At 36.3% G+C, this 21,032-nt stretch overlaps 1 long non-coding RNA gene and 1 pseudogene across 1 annotated transcript; one reads left to right on the top strand and one right to left on the bottom strand.

The window, feature by feature from the left end:
* The first annotated feature begins 1,338 nt into the window (after window positions 1–1,338).
* Window positions 1,339–9,724, top strand: LOC149175926 (uncharacterized; annotated as a pseudogene).
* A 410-nt stretch (window positions 9,725–10,134) lies between these two features.
* LOC149175925 (uncharacterized) lies at window positions 10,135–10,745 on the bottom strand. The gene is made up of 3 exons (XR_016258583.1): window positions 10,706–10,745; window positions 10,562–10,613; window positions 10,135–10,491 (listed from the first exon to the last, which is right to left on the bottom strand). It is a non-coding gene; the product is annotated as an uncharacterized LOC149175925 (long non-coding RNA).
* Between the last annotated feature and the right edge of the window lie 10,287 nt (window positions 10,746–21,032).

Raw genomic sequence — 21,032 nt, 5'->3', positions numbered from 1 at the left:
AAACTGTGCCGAAAAAATATAAAAAACTAACCTAAACTACATCCAACGGTCTGGAACGTTTCAATCGTCTAACATCTAATCTGATGGCTCAAACAAGGACACGGTGGCAATTGGGGGAGTTGATTTCAGAGAGAAACGCTTTACGGCGTAAAAATGTGTATCACAAAAAAATTAATTATTTCATTATTTAATCAATTTATCTAATAAAAAGACTCAAAATTCATTACAACCCTAAATTCTAAAATAAATTTGGACTTACCTCTCAATGTTACCTCAAACCCCAAATTCTCAGATAAGATTAATTTGTTTCTCAATCCCCAAATTCTCAGATAGGATTAATTTGTTTTTCAATTCTTCTTCAAACTTTCGATAAAAAAACTCAATTATATGGAATAGTGCTAGAAAAAGGGAATAATGTTAGGAAGAGGTAAAACTAATAATTCATGTGCCTCAAAAGGTTAGTGTGAAATAAACATGCTTATTTTGATTCATTAACTTTGAGGTAAATAATACTTATTTGTTTTGATTCATTAACTCTGAGATGAATATTTCTGAAAATTACTCCAATGCAATTCTTTCCCGTACTTCCCTTTGAAAATACCTAATAAAATATATCGGGTACTTTTTATAACGTCTAAAAGTTTAAATTATTTTACCACAAAATCAACCCTGGTATCGAGTTATATGGTGGTGATAACCAGATGAACAGGGGTTTTTCAAAATATATCTTTGGATCCAAGATACTGTTCCAGCGCTTACTGGCATTTATACATGTAAGGGGGAGTGGATTTGGAGTTGATAAAGTGAGTACCCTTTCCGTTTACAAGAACGGATCTACGAGCGCTGAGAGGATTGAAAATTTTTATTTGAGCCATCCTTCTTGATGACCATCAAATGAGGGTGGAGCCGAGTAGGGCAAATCGATTTCACTGCGTGTATAACGAACATGATCATAGATGGCCGTATGGTATACATTACCAACCAAATGAACTCTGAGATGTTGGACGCCAGTATTTTTTTATGTTTGTACACGACAGTTCCAACCGGGTATGAGTTTTTCTCCACTTTTTAAACATTTCCAAGTTCGGAGTTCCCTGGTGCATAGAAACCAATGAAAGCAATTCAATTAAAACTCCATACAAGACTCCCGCACAGTATTTATTACAACACCCACCTCAACAACAAATTTTACTCCACAAGTGCAGTAAGTGAAACCCTATCTAAAAATGAATCCCAAGTGGACATGGGAAACATTCCAGATTCATAATTCATTCAAAATGTCTTCAAAGTGGTTATGGATGGGACATGGAATTGTTTGTCCAAAGCGCAAATCGCCTCCAGGCTAAATCCCTGCATTATGAGCGAGATCCTTCTGCAGATTGGCAGGCATGATGGAAACCTGGCATGGAGATTCTTCAAGTGGGTTGCCTACTTGCCACACTACCAGCACGCCACCTGCCCTTACTGGACCATAATCCATATTCTCACTAAGAACAATAAGTTCAAAACTGCTCAGTCATTGTTACAATCCATTTCCCATAAAGGCTTCCTATCTTCTCCAGTAGTCTTAGATGTTATGATAAATGATTATAGCAATTTGGGCACCAATTCTGCAGTTCTGAGTATGCTGATCAATTCATATGCGCAATCTGGAATGACCCAAGATGCAATCCAAGTATTTTATCAGTTGGGTTCTGTTAAATTGGCAACTAGGGCCAAACTCCATGTGGGTCGGCTTATTTATGGCAGCTGATATTTTTATTTGATCCCTCTCGTCGAGAGGTGTAGGATTGATCCAAAGATCATCCGATTCCGATAAGTATTTATGGAGATATGAATTTATTTTGTTTATGTAATTATAGTCAAACCGACCAGTTCTTATGTAGGCTCTAGAAGCCCAGTCGACGTGTCTATTCAACCTCCTCGTTTTTAGTATAAATAGAGGAGGATTTGAAGTCATTTGAGAACACTCTTCATAATATCTCTCTTCTCCACTTGTTTGGGTTGTCCTCTCTCAAGGAGGACGTAGTGGAAAGGGTTTTCTATGAGAGCCCTAGACGCAGTCAACTAAGTTCACTTAGCCGCAGTTGAAAGGAGAGACACCTGTACGCAGTTGAAGAAGATCTGGCCGCAGTAAAGGAGGCCGCATACGCAGCTAAAGGGAAGGCCCTATCCACAACAAAGGAAGGCTTGGGTAAGGCTAGATCCACAGCCATTGAGGAGACCCTAATACGCAGCAAAAGATGATGCCCTTACCACAGTAAGCCGCAGGCTTATAAGGATGATCCACACAGCAAACAGAGACCTTATACGCTGTTCATGGTTAGACCTTATACGGAAAAGGAACTCGAACTTCTTACCTTAGATTGGGCTTCAGGCAGAGGACACTTCAACGGTATTGAAGTCTGTTCTCACTTGCTGGGAGGCCGAGTTAGGTAAGGAGTAGGGCAGGTCTGTTGTGGCACGTTGAAAGGGTTAGAGAACTCTGTTTGGGCAGAACGTAAGTTACAGGTAGGCTGTGTGGTAGGCCGTAGGCCATACCACCACATCTAAACACTTGCGTGGGTCTGTTTTGGGGCTGTATTGTGCCCTAATCTCCAGCGTAGAAGTAGAGGGATCACACTAAGGTGGGCCGAAGGTATTGAAGGTTGTTTGAGGACTGTTCATGGACTGTTTGAGGGCTGTTGCAGTGTGCTAAAGTGCCCTAACCAGGAACAGTCAAGGGCAGTGTGGGACAACAGATTTGGAGGCAAGGTTGTTGTGTATTGAGTCAATATGTAGACCTTACTTGCTGTTGGGCTAAGCCACAGGCCATAGCCAGCAGCATAGATTGTGTTAAGGGTTGCGCAAATCAGTCTTGCAAGTATGGCAGTACTGAAACCTCAACTTGGAGCATGACTGAATAAAGGAAGAGAACTGAATTTTGATGCACCAGCTCATATAGCAGCGACAACTAGTACTGCCGGAAAAGGACAGCATTCTGGAAGATGTAGCATGATTGGATGCAGCATGGTTGGATGCAGTACGGTGACGAAATCACCTTGAAGAAATATGTCGTCACCTAAGTTTAGATCTGCAGTCCTTGTCATCAGAGATTCAGATCTGCAACCTCATTATATCATCTTCATGATGAAGATCTCTTCTCTTATCTTGTCAAGTCAAAGTTTTGACTTATGATGTATATGTACTCTCTCTCTCTCTCTCTGCTGAACTTTGAAGATAAAAGAAGATTTGATCAAAGGGTTTCCCCACACATTGTGGGGTTTGTCCCTGGCTCGCGCCACATCTTGTGTCCTCTTGTCTTGGCTTGTCTTCTGCGTTTTATATTTATGTTCTATCTGCAGTTTATCGTAATGCTGATGTGATTGCTAACTGTGAAAATGAAAATAAATTGCTCTAGCATAGAACATACCAAAACTTAACATGGTATCAGAGCTGAGGTGAAGACAATGCCCAAGCAAGAGTGAAAGAGCAATCACCGAAGACAGTTGGGACAAGACAGAAGGAACAATGGGTTCCTCATAATTCACCTAGGGTGAAGTCAAAGCAGATAATGTTATCAGAATGGCGCAGTGGAAGATTCTGATGGTCCATCTTAAGATCACTTCATTGGGAAGTTCGGATCTAAGGGTGGAAGGAAAGGCGGATGCCTTGTTGAAATAAGTTCAGCCGTTATGCGAAGGAGTGTCTGAATGGCAGAGACACATCTCTTGATGAAGATAACAATCATTCCTGGGACATCTTCCATGATCAAAAGAATGACTGGTAATGCAGGTCATCAAGGAAATGGTCGACTCTTCCTCAAAAGCAAGGAACCCCTGAATCTCTTTTATGTACCTGATCGAACCTGATGTCCATCTCGGAAATGGAAGTCAAAGGCTACACAGTGGCACTTATCGATGAAAAGGTACGTGTTTGAAAATAGATCTTTTAAATATGTTTTTGAGTTCAGGGTTGTATCAAGTTGGAGGAAGTCCACTGGGGACCATGTCCATTGACTCAACACCGGAGGTCTGTGAGTCAGATGGTGACTAGGATGCCTGAATTCAAAAAAAAAAAGAAGCATGAAGGTACATGTTTGAAATGTACCGAAGGAAAATATTATAAGGGGACCATTCCCCTCATGCAGCAAGTTCACAGGTTTGGAACAACCCGAGGAGTTTGAGACTCATGTATACAGGTGGAAGAAAGCCCTCTATGGCTTGAAGAAAAACACCTCGGGCGTAGTATGAGAGGATTGATAGCTGTCTAATGCAGCTGAGATTCACCAGGAGTGAAACCGATCCAAACCATTACTTGAAGGTTGTGGATGATAAACCTCTCGTACTGGCACCTATGTCTGACAGGTGCAGTCCCTCTCATTTATAGGAGACAGAGGGAGTTGGATTCTGAATATGGAAAGATAAGTTGCAAGCCTGTGACTACCTCAAGGATCTTAACTTTAAGAAGTTATATGGTAGTGATGTCGGACCTTATTTGGGAAATGCCTCTGAGTTTCATAAACTCATTCGCATTGATGTTCTTGGAGAACCTCCGTCCGGACATCTGTGTTGCAGTTAGCATGGTGAGCTCATATTTGGTTGAGCCTCACTAGATTGGTGCCAAAAATCTTCTGAGATATCTTCAGGGCACAATCTCTCATGAATTGAGATACACTGCCGGAAATATGAAACCACATGATTATTCGCATGATGAGTGGGCAGGCAGTATGGAGGATCACTAGAGCACTTCTCAGTGCTGTTTCTCTTTGGAATCTACCTCGATATCCTGGATGAGCAGGAAGCAGAAGTCGGTGACTCTAAGCACCACCAAGGCAGAATACATTGCTGATAGTATGGCCTTCTGTGAGGTAGTCTGGTTGCTGAAGCTCTTTAGTGAGCTGTTTGTACACATGATGAATACCACTGTGATTCTCTGTGACAACCAGAGGTGGGATTCAATTATTGAGGAATTCCGTATTCGACAATTGCTCCAGCGGACAGACATCAGATACTGCCTTATCTGGGATATGGAAAGTCGATGAGCAAGGAGGCTCCATCGCTCTGAGATGATATACAGGTCGCTAAAGCCCCGGGGGAAAGATCAAATTTGTGATTTTCCTGAATGACTTGGAGTCATCAAGAGACCTTTGTAAAAGGGTCCTGCATGTTGCATACATTGAGCTCTGGGAGCTCTGTGGGGCTTACAGAATCTACTGGAGCAACATACGACCACAGGGTGACTCACCCTCCCTTGGTGGTGCGCACTGGAACAAGATGATTCGCTCTCTTGTGGGACAAGATGATTCGCTCTCTTGTGTAACAGGATGATTAGTTCTCCTGTGAGGCCTGGATTGATGTGTTCTCCATGGCGATTGTAGCAGGATTGAAGTGTTCTCTTGTGAGGCCTGGATTGATGTGTTCTCCATGGCGATTGTAGCAGGATTGATGTGTTCTCCTGTGAGGCCTGGATTGATGTGTTCTCCATGGCAGCCTGGATTGATGTGTTCTCCATGGCAGCCTGGATTGATGTGTTCTCCATGGTGATTGTAGCAGGATTGATGTGTTCTCCTGTGAGGACAGGATTGATTAAGTTCTCCTGTCGAGGCTTCCTACCCATGCAGTCTAGGACTCATGGGAAGTACCTCTCATCTGATTAATGAGCAGGGAAATGAAGTTAGGGACCATAGTAATACCGATGGACGCATCGTTGTATCTATCATACTCCCTACGCTAGGATGTCTTCCATTGATCTGGGATCAATGATACTGGTCTGGGACTAGTGGTAGGAGTTGTACATGCTATGACGCTGACTTCGGGTCGGCTGAAGCCTGAGACTGGTCTGGGACCAGTGGTACATACTCCGAGACTGACTTCGTGTCAGTGCAGTACTGGTCTGGGACCAGTAAGAGTGGTACATACTATGACACTGACTTTGGGTCGGTTGAGACTGGTCTGGGACCAGTGGTACACTCTCTGAGACTGCGATATTGGTCCGGGACCAGTGGTAGGAGTGGTACTTACTATGAAGCTGACTTCGGGTCAGTTGAGACTGGTCTGGGACTAGTGGTATGCACTCTGAGACTGACTTCAGGTCAGTGGAGAATGATATGACTCATTCTCGATCAATTCTTCTTCTTCATAGTTCAGCGGAGATGAGCAGAGCAGAGCAGAGCCAGCAGAGCAAAGCTAGTAGAGCTGAGCTGAGCAGAGCAGAGCCAGTAGAGCTGAGCAGAGCAGAGCCAGCAGCGCTGAGAAGAGCAGAGCCGAGCCAGCAGAGCTGAGCAGAGCCAGCAGAGCTAGGCAGAGTAGTGCAAGGCACTAATGGGAGAGATAGTACAGTCGTACATATGGATCAGCGGATGGAGTTCTCCCTAGTTGAGAGGGAGTGTTAAATTGGCAACTAGGGCCAAACTCCATGTGGGTCGGCTTATTTATGGCAGCTGATATTTTTATTGGATCCCTCTCGTCGAGAGGTGTAGGATTGATCCAAAGATCATCCGATTCCGATAAGTATTTATGGAGATATGAATTTATTTTGTTTATGTAATTATAGTCAAGCCGACCAGTTCTTATGTAGGCTCTAGAAGCCCAGTCGACGTGTCTATTCAACCTCCTCGTTTTTAGTATAAATAGAGGAGGATTTGAAGTCATTTGAGAACACTCTTCATAATATCTCTCTTCTCCACTTGTTTGGGTTGTCCTCTCTCAAGGAGGACGTAGTGGAAAGGGTTTTCTATGAGAGCCCTAGACGCAGTCAACTAAGTTCACTTAGCCGCAGTTGAAAGGAGAGACACCTGTACGCAGTTGAAGAAGATCTGGCCGCAGTAAAGGAGGCCGCATACGCAGCTAAAGGCAAGGCCCTATCCACAACAAAGGAAGGCTTGGGTAAGGCTAGATCCACAGCCATTGAGGAGACCCTAATACGCAGCAAAAGATGATGCCCTTACCACAGTAAGCCGCAGGCTTATAAGGATGATCCACACAGCAAACAGAGACCTTATACGCTGTTCATGGTTAGACCTTATACGGAAAAGGAACTCGAACTTCTTACCTTAGATTGGGCTTCAGGCAGAGGACACTTCAGCGGTATTGAAGTCTGTTCTCACTTGCTGGGAGGCCGAGTTAGGTAAGGAGTAGGGCAGGTCTGTTGTGGCACGTTGAAAGGGTAAGAGAACTCTGTTTGGGCAGAACGTAAGTTACAGGTAGGCTGTGTGGTAGGCCGCAGGCCATACCACCACAGCTAAACACTTGCGTGGGTCTGTTTTGGGGCTGTATTGTGCCCTAATCTCTAGCGTAGAAGTAGAGGGATCACACTAAGGTGGGCCGCAGGTATTGAAGGCTGTTTGAGGACTGTTCATGGACTGTTTGAGGGCTGTTGCAGTGTGCTAAAGTGCCCTAACCAGGAACAGTCAAGGGCAGTGTGGGACAATAGATTTGGAGGCAAGGTTGTTGTGTATTGAGTCAATATGTAGACCTTACTTGCTGTTGGGCTAAGCCACAGGCCATAGCCAGCAGCATAGATTGTGTTAAGGGTTGCGCAAATCAGTCTTGCAAGTATGGCAGTACTGAAACCTCAACTTGGAGCATGACTGAATAAAGGAAGAGAACTGAAGTTTGATGCACCAGCTCATATAGCAGCGACAACTAGTACTGCCGGAAAAGGACAGCATTCTGGAAGATGTAGCATGATTGGATGCAGCATGGTTGGATGCAGTACGGTGATGAAATCACCTTGAAGAAATATGTCGTCACCTAAGTTTAGATCTGCAGTCCTTGTCATCAGAGATTCAGATCTGCAACCTCATTATATCATCTTCATGATGAAGATCTCTTCTCTTATCTTGTCAAGTCAAAGTTTTGACTTATGATGTATATGTACTCTCTCTTTCTCTCTCTGCTGAACTTTGAAGATAAAAGAAGATTTGATCAAAGGGTTTTCCCCACACATTGTGGGGTTTGTCCCTGGCTCGCACCACATCTTGTGTCCTCTTGTCTTGGCTTGTCTTCTGCGTTTTATATTTATGTTCTATCTGCAGTTTATCGTAATGCTGATGTGATTGCTAACTGTGAAAATGAAAATAAATTGCTCTAGCATAGAACATACCAAAATTTAACAGGTTCTTATGGAATCAACCCCACCGTACACTCTTGTAATATCCTTCTAAACAGTCTATTCAAGGCCAAATTGCCAACTATGGCCTGGAAAATCTATAGGGAAATGTTGTGTAGAGGGATCGAGGCTGATTCTCGGACTTTCAATGTCATGATCCATGCCTGTTGCAAACAAGGTGATCTGCAAAATGCCGAAGAACTTGTAAATCAGATGAAGTAGCATGGATTCAATCCAGATTTGTTCACATATAATAGTCTTATTTCCCTTCTTTCCAAGAAAGGAATGCATTATGAAGCTTTAAGCATCCAAGACACGATGTTAGAGAAGGGCATTCAACCCGACATTGTAACATATAACACTCTAATACACGGGTTTTGCAAAGAGGGCAGATTGAGGGATGCATTGAAGATTTTGAACGAAATGGGTGATCTAGTTCCAAATAATGTAACATATACTACCCTGATTGATGGTTATTGCAGAGAAAATAATCTGACTGAGGCTTTCAGACTGCGGGATGAAATGATAAGGAAAGGGCTGGTGCCAGGAACGGTGACATACAATGTCCTCCTCCATAAGCTCTGCGAGGAAGGGAAATTGGAAGAAGCAAATGATCTCTTGAATGAAATGGTGGAAAAGGGTCTTGAACCTGATCACTTTACATGCAATACCTTGATCAATTCGCAGTGCAAGAGAGGTAACATGGCTGATGCCTGGAAACTTCGCAACAAGATGTTACAAACCGGGCTAGTTTTTGATGTGTATACTTACAAGGCTCTTATTCATGGCTTTTGCAAGTCTGGGAAAATAGATGAAGCAAAGGATGTCCTGTTTGAAATGATTATTGCAGGTTTGTAATTTCCAACAAGATTTTATAATTAAAGAATTTTACTTCCTCTTATAATCCTGATTTTTACCCGCAACTATAGGTCTGGGTTTTTTTCATGTACAGTGACCAACTTCACCAATAGGATTTGTTGTATCCATTTCCGTTTGTGAGAAATGGGCCTGTTGCAATACTGAACATTGTATATTAATAAATCAGTTTGTTGTCTGTTGAGTGCAGGTTTTATGCCTAATTTTAGTGTGTACTCATGGCTAATTGATGGTTATTGTGTCCAACACAATGAAGAGGAAGCCCTGAAGCTGCCTGATGAATTTGTCAAAAGAGGTTTATCTGAAGATGTTTTTCTCTATAGTAGCATCATTCGAGGTTTGTGCAGGAAAGCCAAGCTGAGAAGTGCCGAAAAAGCATTCAATAAAATGTCTAGGAGGGGTCTTGTTGGTGATGCCCTTGTTTATACTACTCTTATTTATGCATACTTGGGAGCAGGTGAGCTAAATAAAGCTTCAGAACTTTGCGAAGAAATGGCTTCAAAAAGGATTCTGATCAATCTTAAAACATTTTATGTATTTGATAAGTATTCTCTAGAGATGGATGGCAGACCTGAGGTGTTCTGGAATGGGATGATAGAGAGAGGCTTAGTTGTGAAAAGTGTTGCTCAGAAAGTGAAAACTATTGCACAAGCTTCCACTTCCAGTATGCTATTTTGATATGTAACATTAAGGCTCTATGACCTCTTTTGAGTAAAATATTTGAGGTCCAATAGCTTGGGATGCCTCTCTGGAATTTTCTGAATGGTGTTTCCAACACAGAAGGAAAGTGCTTGAATATTGTTGAAAAAAAAGAAAGTGGTTTAATGATTCCAGAAGGGAATTGTAACTAATGTTGCACGCTTAGGCACTTTAAAGAACGAGATACATGAAATTGGGCTTCCGAAGAATATTAAAATAAGTTCGTGCCATCCACATCCATTTATCAGCATTTGACATGGGGCACTTAGTTTGCCCTATTTTTGGTTAGCCCTGTTTTTCTGGTGAGTCTCATTTCTGCACATTCTGATCATGTTTTCAGAAATCCGACGTCAGAAATCCAACGTTCTGGGTGATGAGATCTAATGGTTAAAATTTTTTGAATCATCTAACAATTGATCAAAAGGTGCTAAAGGTGACAGAGTGGCATTTCGGGGGAGTGTTCTCAGAGGGAAACGCACGCTCGGTGAAGTCGGAGCTACACGGGTTTATGCCATGGCACATTTTGGAACCACTTAGTTGCCCATTAAACAAAACCCTTGTTCAATCAAAATAACAAAAGTCAGACTAAGTCTAGCTTGAAGCCTCGACTTAAATTTACATTTCCACCCAGAAAAACCAGAATCCCATTCGATAGAATGATTACAAACATAGACACCTTGTTCCCGAAAGCATTCAAGCAAGATAGACCGCCCTAAAGTTTGGTAATGAGACCAACCTAGAAATCAGAAAGTGGCAACCCTGAGTAAGAGGACTCATCCAAACCCAGCACAACCATAAGGAAAGGACTTCTGCAAAGTCTGATACCTGTAGATGCATGAAGAATGAGTTAAAAGAAAATAAAAACTCTTTAATGATGAGCCTATGTATTACTCACAATATTTTCAAGATTACTCGAGATAAATAAGCTCTCGAATGTCGAAGACTGTCTGTACCAGAAACCCATGCATCAAGTTATTAGTGGCTCGAATCAGGTGAGATGGAATAACCCAAAATCAAATCCTGTAATGACAAATATTACCTCTTCAAACTCGATGGCCACCAGCATCATCCTCTTTTGGGAAAGTAGGCCAGCAGTAACCCGTACTCCCAGCACAGTGAACTGGATGGGCAGAGAAGCGTTTGCGTTTAAACGCAAACGGGCTGCGTCGATCGGGATGCTTTTCATAGATGAAGCAGTTGGAGCGGTGATGAGATCTAATGGTTAAAATTTTTTGAATCGTCTAACAATTGATCAAAGGGTGCTAAAGGTGACAGAGTGGCATTTCGGGGGAGTGTTTCTCAGAGGGAAACGCCTTACGGCGTAAATATAAATAAAGTCAATAAAAGAACTTAAGTTTTAAAAATTTAGATACACATGAACTAAGATAAACATTTAAATTTAAATTTCAAAATTCGAAAATACCATATACGTGAGCGAAGTTAAATTATAGGCAACAAAATATTTATATTGTTAATCACTAACATGGACATACAACAAAGTAAATAAAAATAACATGCAAACCCTTTTTAATTTATGGGAAGTTTAGTAAATGCAATATAAATTTTTCATTATTATATAATTTTATAATTATTTTTTATATAATTTGAGTGGGTTTAATAATTAAGAGTATGTGTCATTAGAGGAGTAGAATATGTATATTTATGTAGATTTCACGCTTTTTTCTTACAAATAAAGAAACCTCATATACTAATTTGATGTTTGACATAACAATAACTTTAAAATTAGATAATAATATTATTATCTTCAAACCTATCCATAAATCTTCATAATTTAAGATAGTTATAATGGTACTTAACCAAAATTAATAAAGTTCATGTACATTATCAATTTATAACCATGCGAGAATAAGACTTGAAAATGTAACTTATGCCCTTCATATGCATATTGAACTAAGCGGGGAAGATTAAGATAGCAAATAGTGCAATCTAGCAAATACTGCGTGTTGCATTAAGTGCCCATTTTACACTTTGAGAGCTGTGATTAATATAATTGAGAAATCTATAATAACTAGAGTATTATGTTCTTTCTCTCGTTTGAAAAAAACTATTATGTGAAAATTGGTATTTCAATTTATGGATGAGAAATTTAAGTATATATAATTGATATAGTAGAATTTATTGTATTGGTATAATAAGTATATCTATATTGATATATTATAAATTATAGTTATGAATATTAAAAGAAAAATTATGAAATGAATCTTAAAAATAATAAATTTTAAATGTATTTGTTTTAAGAAAAAATTATGCATTTGAATATTAAATATATATGTATTTAATTATAAATTATAATTATAAATATTAAAAATTAATAAGAGAAAAGTTTTATGAGATATTAATTATAATTATAATTTATTTAGAAAAAAAAAATATATTTAATAACTAGAAAATATTAATTAATTTTAATTTTATTTATTTAAAGAATATATATATATATATATATATATATATATATATATTTCAAAAAAGAGTTAGAAATAATTGTTTTTTTCTTTGGGAGCTAATAAATAAAAACTCTTAATAATTGATTATATAAAGTTTTTGAGATTAGAACAATTATATTTGCTTAAGGTTTCTTATTTCAAGTAAAGGTGGATGAGGATTTGTTGATTTTTACTTTTATTTTTTTAATTGACGACCTAGATTGATTATCAAGGGAATATGCTCAGCATATGCTTAGTCTGAATGATTATCAACAAGTGTAGTGTGTTACAAAGTTTATTAGGTTGCACTGAGTTTTAAAAAATTTTAAAAATTAGATTCTTGCGACGTGGCTCCCTCCCAACCAATTTTCTAGGGATTCAAGATTATTCTAATTTTAATAAGTTCCTCCATGATAGGTTCCTCATATTATTTATAACATTAATTTATATATAAGAAAATTTTATTTAGCAAAATGGTCTATTACCACCCACCCACCAATTTCCTAGGGATTTGAGATTATTCCAATTCTAATAAGTTCTTTCTTGATAAGTTCCTCATTATTAATTATTGACATTTATTTATATATAAGTAATTTTTATTTAGCAAAATGGTCTATTATACAATAAGACGTGTAATTCGTTTTTTTTTTCTCAAGTTAGAGTTGACCCATAACCTTTTTATACATTGTTAATGAGGTAAATGTGTGCATTGGTAAGGCATTCTCCGTGTTGCAATACATTTTTTGTTATATTTATGAAGTCTTCAATTATATCAACCACATTAATATTTTTAATGTCGTTGTACTAGTTTTAGTAAAAAATAACTGAAAATTATTTAAATATATAGTTAAGATAACTAAGAACATAAACGACAATTTTTCTTCATAAATATATCTTCCACTAACTTTTTATATTAGCACTAAACTTTTGTGAACATATATATTTCCTTTTAATCACTTCAAAGCGAAAAACCTCATTTATGAAAAAAAAGTTAAATTTTTTCATCAAAATATCTTCTTTTTACTTAATATTACCATTGAACTTTTTTAAATGGATAGGTTTTGTTTTAACAACTAGTGTGTCTTCCCATTGAGATCTTTGTATATATGTGAAAAACAATTACAAAGAACACATTTTTTATTTCATTACTTCTCATAATTAAAAAAAAATATTAATTCTAGTTCATTTTTACCATTTTCCAATCAATTACTAACTTAGAATCTCTCAAATATTTGAAGATGAAAAGTTTCTTTTTCCAAAATCAATGCTAAAAATACCTATAAACCTTGACCACATCTTACTATGAAAATAATGAAATATGTTTATATTGTGTGTAAATTATTACCTACACCATTCATTGTAAGATTTATATCCATATTTTTTATCACTTTGAATTTCATATCCATCCTAGGATGTCTTCTTTAACCATAAATATAATGTCTATTCAATAATTAATCTATATTGACCGGACATTCTATCCTTAAACATTTTTTCATTTATTTCTAAGCAAAAACCTCAAATTTTGGTACAAGACAAAGCTCTATGATCTCTCATTAATTTTTTATTTAACCACTTTTAAAACATTCACAATTCTTTGTCTAGCACACTTCTTTTTACAATTCATTATTTCTAATGTTTCTATGTATGCTATGTGAATAATAAATATTAAAATAAATGATAATTTTTATTTTTATTTTCTATTGAACGTTGAGTCAATGATAAATATCAAGACACTTACTCCATAGGACATATTCCTTCAATTAAAAAAAACATAAAATTAGCTAAATTATAACTCTATTTTAAATTTTTATTAAATATCAAGACACTTATTCCATACGATATATTCCTTCCATTAAAAAAAAAACTTAAAATTAGCTAAATTATAACTCTATTTTAATTTTTTATTATTATTAATTACACAATTAGTAAGTTGTTTATTTCCACCCCTAATTCTATAAAATACTATTTTCTTGATCTATACATATATATGCCATAAATATCCATATGGTGTCATGCTTGTTTATACATCTCATCCCATGACCTTTCATTATGTTAAATTTTATCCCTCCATGCCAACCACTTAGCGATTAAGAACAATGTTTTTATTGACACATTCCTAATGCCAAATGCATCTCCAAAGGCCTTCTCTACTTTATTATCCATTCCCCCATAGACTCAAGTGTTATGTACTTTTCATTTATCATTTTCCCCCATATAATTTCATCCTATAATAATTCCCAAAAACTTTTTATAGTAAGCTCATGATCACATGTGTATATTATTTGAACATCATCCTCTAGTATCTTTAGTTTTTTCCATTTTTTCACTCTTCAAGTAATAAAAAATGGATAAGTATATAATTATTCATCTACTTTGAAATTTTATAGGTGAAGAGATTGGAGTTATTGAATTGTAGGGCCCATTATATGGAGGGTTCCTATTTTGGTGAATTAAGTTCCATGAAATTATAAACCCTATTTGAGGCCTAAACTTTGTGAAAGAATTTCTCATTCTCTCAATTTTTTTATACACATAAAGATGTTAATGCCATAAATACCACAAATATCACCTAAATTTGAGTTCATATGAAAATGTTATGCCTCCCAATTTTAGCCATCTTGCTTACCACGATGATACCATGTGGAGGCCCTGTCCAAACCCATTAGTTATACATGTGGAGGTACTCATGTGTAATATTTCAAAAAGGTTTATAAGATACATAAAACTATCCTTGATTGGAAGTTGAGACATGAAAAAAATCCTAAACATAACCCAAGATGGCTATCAGACCATGTCAAATAGTTGGCTTGTAGGAAAGAAAGGGTTCCCTTCTAGTTGTATTGTTATTGTTCCATAGCTAAGAAACACATCTAGGAGTGTGATATTGAAGAATAATATAAAGGGTAAAAGATCATATAGCAAGAATTCAAGCCATAGTTTCCATGGAAAGTCAATAGAGATTTCACTTTATTTGTACTTGTTGTTAGGAAAATGATCTGTCTTAATAAAACAAATCAATTCACTCAAACATAAATTATCAATCCAGACAAGTCTTTAATTTCAAGGTTATCGTGCAAAATATATGTAAGCAACAATAGCTAACTAGAAATGGGTAATTCCTAATGCTAATATTTCTCCTACAAGAACAATTCTATCACTCTTCACACTTACAAGAATGAAAATCAATCTCACTGTCAAACCCTCACTTGCATAAAAATAACTCACTGCACACAATGTTGGAAAGGAAATCACACTTACATAAATGAAATAAAACTCTTTAAAAACAATAATCACAATCCCATTTGATCAAAACCATACAACCATCAAGACAACTGAAATAAACTCATTCATTAATTATGTAATAGAAACTAGTTAGCATTCTATTTCAGCAACAAATTATAAATTTGTAGTAGTAATTGAACATTAGCACATAGATAGCAAGGATCAATCTGGGAACCTTATGCTGACACACAAGAAATTTGTATTAAATATTCTGCAAGCTAAATTAACCAACAATAACAACATCATATTAGCAAGAATTTGTAGCAGTGATATAATAATAATTAATTAACATGACCTACAAATAAATTAATGTGTAACAACTCTCTACCTCGACTGACACAACAACCCTTACTAAAGAGGAGTGCCCTTCCTCCTCAGCATGGGGTTGGTGATTCATACCTCATAAATTAACAATTCAGAGAAAAGCCACAACTTGTAGAGATTACATTAGATTTAGAAATGAAGTTACAAGATTCGTTATTACATGGATGATGGTGCCTCCCCTTCCTAAGATAAACTATTCATTTTCTTACTTGCTACTCTCTCTCTCTCTCTAGCCTCTAACCTACTCTTTTTCCATACATTTATACAAGAAAAGAGAGGGACGGGGGGGGTGTGGGTGGGGAGCGGGGGGTAATTGCAATAATTCCCCCAAATCTGGGTTGTCACAGTTATGGAGATATTACAAAATATTGACTCTATTTGTTTCTGGAAGATATTAGCTAGAAAACAACTCAATATCTGATTACAATAGATTTAATTGTCATAGAATCATCTAAGAATAGGTTGGAGCTATTGTAGTTGCCAATTGATTGCTCCGTTTGAGACATAATTTGTCAACATCCATAATATGAAATATGTGCCTGCAATAAGCGCACATAGATTCAAATGCACGAAATTTCTTGAGAAACTGTTTTAATTTACCTAATTAGGGATGTTCTCAAAAAAACCCATGTCGCGGATTTCCTAGATTCATCTTCCTTCTCCCGAAAATGAAATTTTAAGCTAGTCATTTGATTCTATCTATGTGAGTTGTTTGAGTTGTAGAACGTGAGTTGGAACATGATATATTTTACCTAGGTATGAGTTAGGTAACACAAATCCATGTCAACATCCTTAGGAATAAAATCCATGTTCCAGAATTCCTTTTGGAGCTATATAAATATGCCAACCATGGAGGTTGTTACTATTACTGCATAGGAACCATTGTAACAACACTAGGAAAACCATCATCAGCAAAACCAACAATAATCCTTTCCAATTCATCAAAAATAAAAGAATATAATGATAATTAACTACTTTAACATGCGTAAGATTAATGTGGTACATTCACAGAGAGACACAACAAGATGGGTAATAAATGGGCAAATAAGTGCAGTAAAGTGATGAAAATGGGTGTTTAGAATGGTGAAAAATGGGACAATTTGGCAACGCAATGCTTGCATTTCATGAATAAAAATAAAATAGAAAGGACATAGGTCTCACCTTCTAGATAAGTTCTTCATATATTGGGATTTATAATGGAACATATGTTTAATGTAATGATGTTTTTTTTTTTTATTACATTTTCTTACTTTAACTTTAGTTTATTTCAATATTTTATGCACTTAACTATTAATATTAAGATTGAAATATAAAGTAAAACACAACATAATGGGAAATAAAAAAAATATTGTAAGATATGTTTTGATGAATTGTTTTAGAGTAGTATTCACAATAGTATGTAGATCATCGCAAAACGTATGCCTTCCTTTTATCTTTTTCCTATCAACATGCAACTTGTTTTCTGTCATATTCCATTGGGAATGATTGCTAAAGACACTAGTAACTAGATCATTCCTCTACAACACATTTTACTAAATTCAACTTAACTCTAATGGAAAACTATATCTAACACCCCTTAGTTACCCTTTATTTTTTTCCACAAATACAATACCAATCCATAACTCTATTATCATTTTGATTTAGATAAAATTCAAGGTATCATAGCCCACTATTAAAAGGCATAGTGATAAAGGACAATCATTTAAAACATTATGTTTCAAGTTCTCCAATTTTAGTAACCAGAACAATAGATTTTCTTGTGGATTAACTTCCATTCCTATAGCATCATAGTATAGTCCAAAGTTTGCTTCTAGCTCACTACTTTCCTAAATACCATAGGCCAAAAAAAATAAGATTGTCATGAAATAGTAAATGAGTTGAACATATTAAGTATCCCAATTTAATGACCTTTATCAAATCCTATCTTTAAATTTTTATTGCCATCATGTTTATCCCTTCATGAACCAATATAAATGGAAAGGGGGACATTAGGAACCCCTGTGTAGAACCCCTTATAATTTATAAGAGTTTGGAGGATGCTTCGTCCATCAATTTACCACTAAGGCTCTTATGCCTATTTGAATCAAAAGTAATATGAAATATATCTACTTAAACATGTTATATGACTTATCCAAATCTAATTTGATCATCACAGAAGGAAATTTCCTAACCTTGATTGTATGTAATCCTTATTGCACTATTCAATTGCCTCATGGATTTTCTATTGTGTAGAAAGCCAAATTGCTTTTTTGACATAAATTCAAAGGAGGTTGTTTTGTGATATTACCTAATATATTATTTATGATATTATAGACTTAATTGTGCAATGATATTGACCTATAGTATTCAAATGATTCTAATTCATTTGAATTTAGGAGTAGTGGGATACTCTAAGAAATCTAGGAAACACTTCTTAAAAATCATCAAATTCCAATAAAATTTAACTACCCAATCATCCAAGACTATCCTTTTTCCTTTATTGAATGGTTTAAAACTAATTTAATTTATTATCATGTAATTTTTGCACCCATATCCTCATTTTATTTATCATCAACTAGTTATGGAAAGGAGAAGGAAATTTTAGGATCTTAATAATATTAGATTTACGATCTTAATAATTTTAGGATCTTAATGATGGTAGCTCTCATGATTTGTGATGAGTGATCATTGGTTTGATGCAGAGGGGTTGATCCATGCAAAGGTTACTGAGGTGTTTTTTGGTGACTTTTCAGGGCATGGACACGTCCTACAAATGATGAAGGAGGCATGCCAAGGAAGATATTCAAGTATGAGCAGAAGATTTATGTTTTTGCCTAGGTTTGGCCACAGTTGTTGGGAAGACACTGAGTCATATCGGTTGTAGGCTATAATCCACTGGGATGCCAATGGAAAGGGTGTGAATATAGTCTTTGGGACCTAGTAGTCATCCTAGCAGGTATGCATGTAGGTGAATTTCCTGCAAATTATGCGCGCACCTCAGATTTTGTTATTGGTTTTCTAAATGATTTTGTTTAATATTGTTTATAAAAAGGGCCAGAAAAGGTTAACCATCATATATAATATGATTAATTCAAAGATAAATATTTTTAGCGATGTATATTGATCACACCCTCCATCGATTGTAAAATCTTGAAATATGAAGAATAATAGGTTGGATTGAGTGAGACTATATGCTACAGGCTTGTAGAGTTGGAGAGTAGAATAAAGCTCAGACTTGGAGCATATTTCAGATAATGATGAAGATAAATTAGATATAGACATGTCTAATCCATTTTTGTTGTAGATTATGGCTCTTAGTTGCTACTATTATGGAGAGAAAATTTATGGTTGTAGTTGTTGCAGTTTAACATCAGAGTTTATTTTGATGATGCATGTGTGTTGGGTTTTATTGGAGAATATTTTGTTAACCCTTTAGTGCATGAATTTTTTTATGGTTGCTATTTTGTGTTATTGATGGTTGTGTGTTTTGATCAAATTGGAATTATGTGTTGCTGACGGTTTGAGTTTGTAGAGCAGATTTATAATGTTGGGCTGATATATTTGTAGAGTTTGGTATAGTTGTACAAATTGTATTTGGTTGATGCATTGATGTATTGATTAAGGTTTTTTTGTAGTTGTATTCAAATTTTGTTGTAGATTGTGTTGATTATTGATGAGTAGATTGATATTGTGAGTATAGTATGAAAATGGACGAAATGAGGCTCACAAGTGTTTGTATGTATAGATCGTGGATCCATTGTCAAATATTCTAAAATGTCATCTATGGTGGAGCTTGAAGGTTGGGGCCTTCAACATGGTGAGTGGTAGATAACCAAGAAAGCGGTGTCTTGCAGATGGTGTAGTGACATCCTCCAGGCGGTGGCCTAATAATGTGCAAGTGGTGGCTTCCAACAGGTAATGGCTTGAAAAGTTGAGGGAGCGATGGCTTCCAACAAGTTGTGGCCTATAAATTTCTTCATGGTTGTTGTCTAGAGTGAGTAGTGCCTCACATGATAGGAAAGTTATGGCTTGAACACTAGTGGTGACCAATGAATCATATGTAAAGATATTTTTCAAAATAAAAGAGATGACAATGAAGACTATCTACCGACGGTGGTTTTTATCCTTGTGGTTTCCACCTTACATCTGGTGTCCTTGTGTGTCGTGTTTATTGATGTGTTTTTGTTACATGTATTCCCTCTTCGTTCTCCTCATCTCCCTCTATTCCCTTGCTTCCTTCGTCATGGATCCCACTAATCTGTTTCCTAAGACTCAATCTTTCCCTCACTGTAATTCCCTCAAGGTTGATTTGGACCAGATTCGATCCATGCATATTCAGTGGTGGGACAAAAGAAAAAAATATATTGCGTATCTCTATCATCAGTGCAATGAGTATAAAAAACAATTCGAGCAACTCAATAACAAATGTGCTCATTTGGAATATGCAATCAGTGTGTTACAAGAGTTGGTTGTTAAAAAACCAAGAGAATGCTCAAATACTGTGGGTTGTGGAGTAAGATCCAGAAGACTAAGGAAAATTCAGTCAACAAAGACTAATAGGAATACCTACTCATGGCTCGCTATGACTCTCCTTTCAAATCAATAGAAATTATTCCACACTCTCGGATTTTTACTTTCAATCATATTTATCGATGCTTTGTAAATGTATTTTGCTTCTTCAGCGATTTGTCAGATCTTTCAAGTTAAATGCAGTTGGTAAGTTAATATCTTTTGAAGTTAATGTAACAATTGAAAAGGAAGGGTCGGGGATTTTTGTCTCTCCATCTCCCTTGATCGCTTCAACCTTTTTGCACTGGGAAGCCCTACTCCTTTTGTATTTTGGAATGAATATAATATACCCGAATTTGTTAAAAAAAAATAACTACAAATTTAAAAATCATATCCACAAATATATATATATATATATATATATATATATATATATATATATATATATATATACTCTATGTAAAAAAAAAAAATTACTTACAATAACAAATTTATTATGAACCATATAATTTTGGGACCCTTCAAGGTATTCATGACGTGAAGTTCAATGAAACATAAATACGAAGTCCAAAAAACAAAATATTTTGCTGTTACTAAATGAATGCAATGTGTATAGTAACATTATGTTGGCTATATGAGTTCTTTTCACACCTTTTTTCAGAGATGGATTATTGATTTGTATTAATATAATGAAAGCAACTATTACATAATCAATCCTTATCCCACTGGTGTCGAGTGGGACCAACTGTCCCACAATATATAGGACATGGTGAAATTATAGAAGATTCTACGGATCACGCTTGGAATAATTCCCACCATTGATCAGGT

The sequence above is a fragment of the Pinus tabuliformis genome, chromosome 4_1 (assembly GCF_031772625.1).
Source record: "Pinus tabuliformis cultivar Carrire ecotype Pingquan chromosome 4_1, CPIR1, whole genome shotgun sequence".
NCBI classification, from domain to species: domain Eukaryota; kingdom Viridiplantae; phylum Streptophyta; class Pinopsida; order Pinales; family Pinaceae; genus Pinus; species Pinus tabuliformis.
The sequence above is the reverse complement of the archived record's forward strand: the minus strand, read 5'-3'. Positions and strand labels throughout refer to the sequence as shown.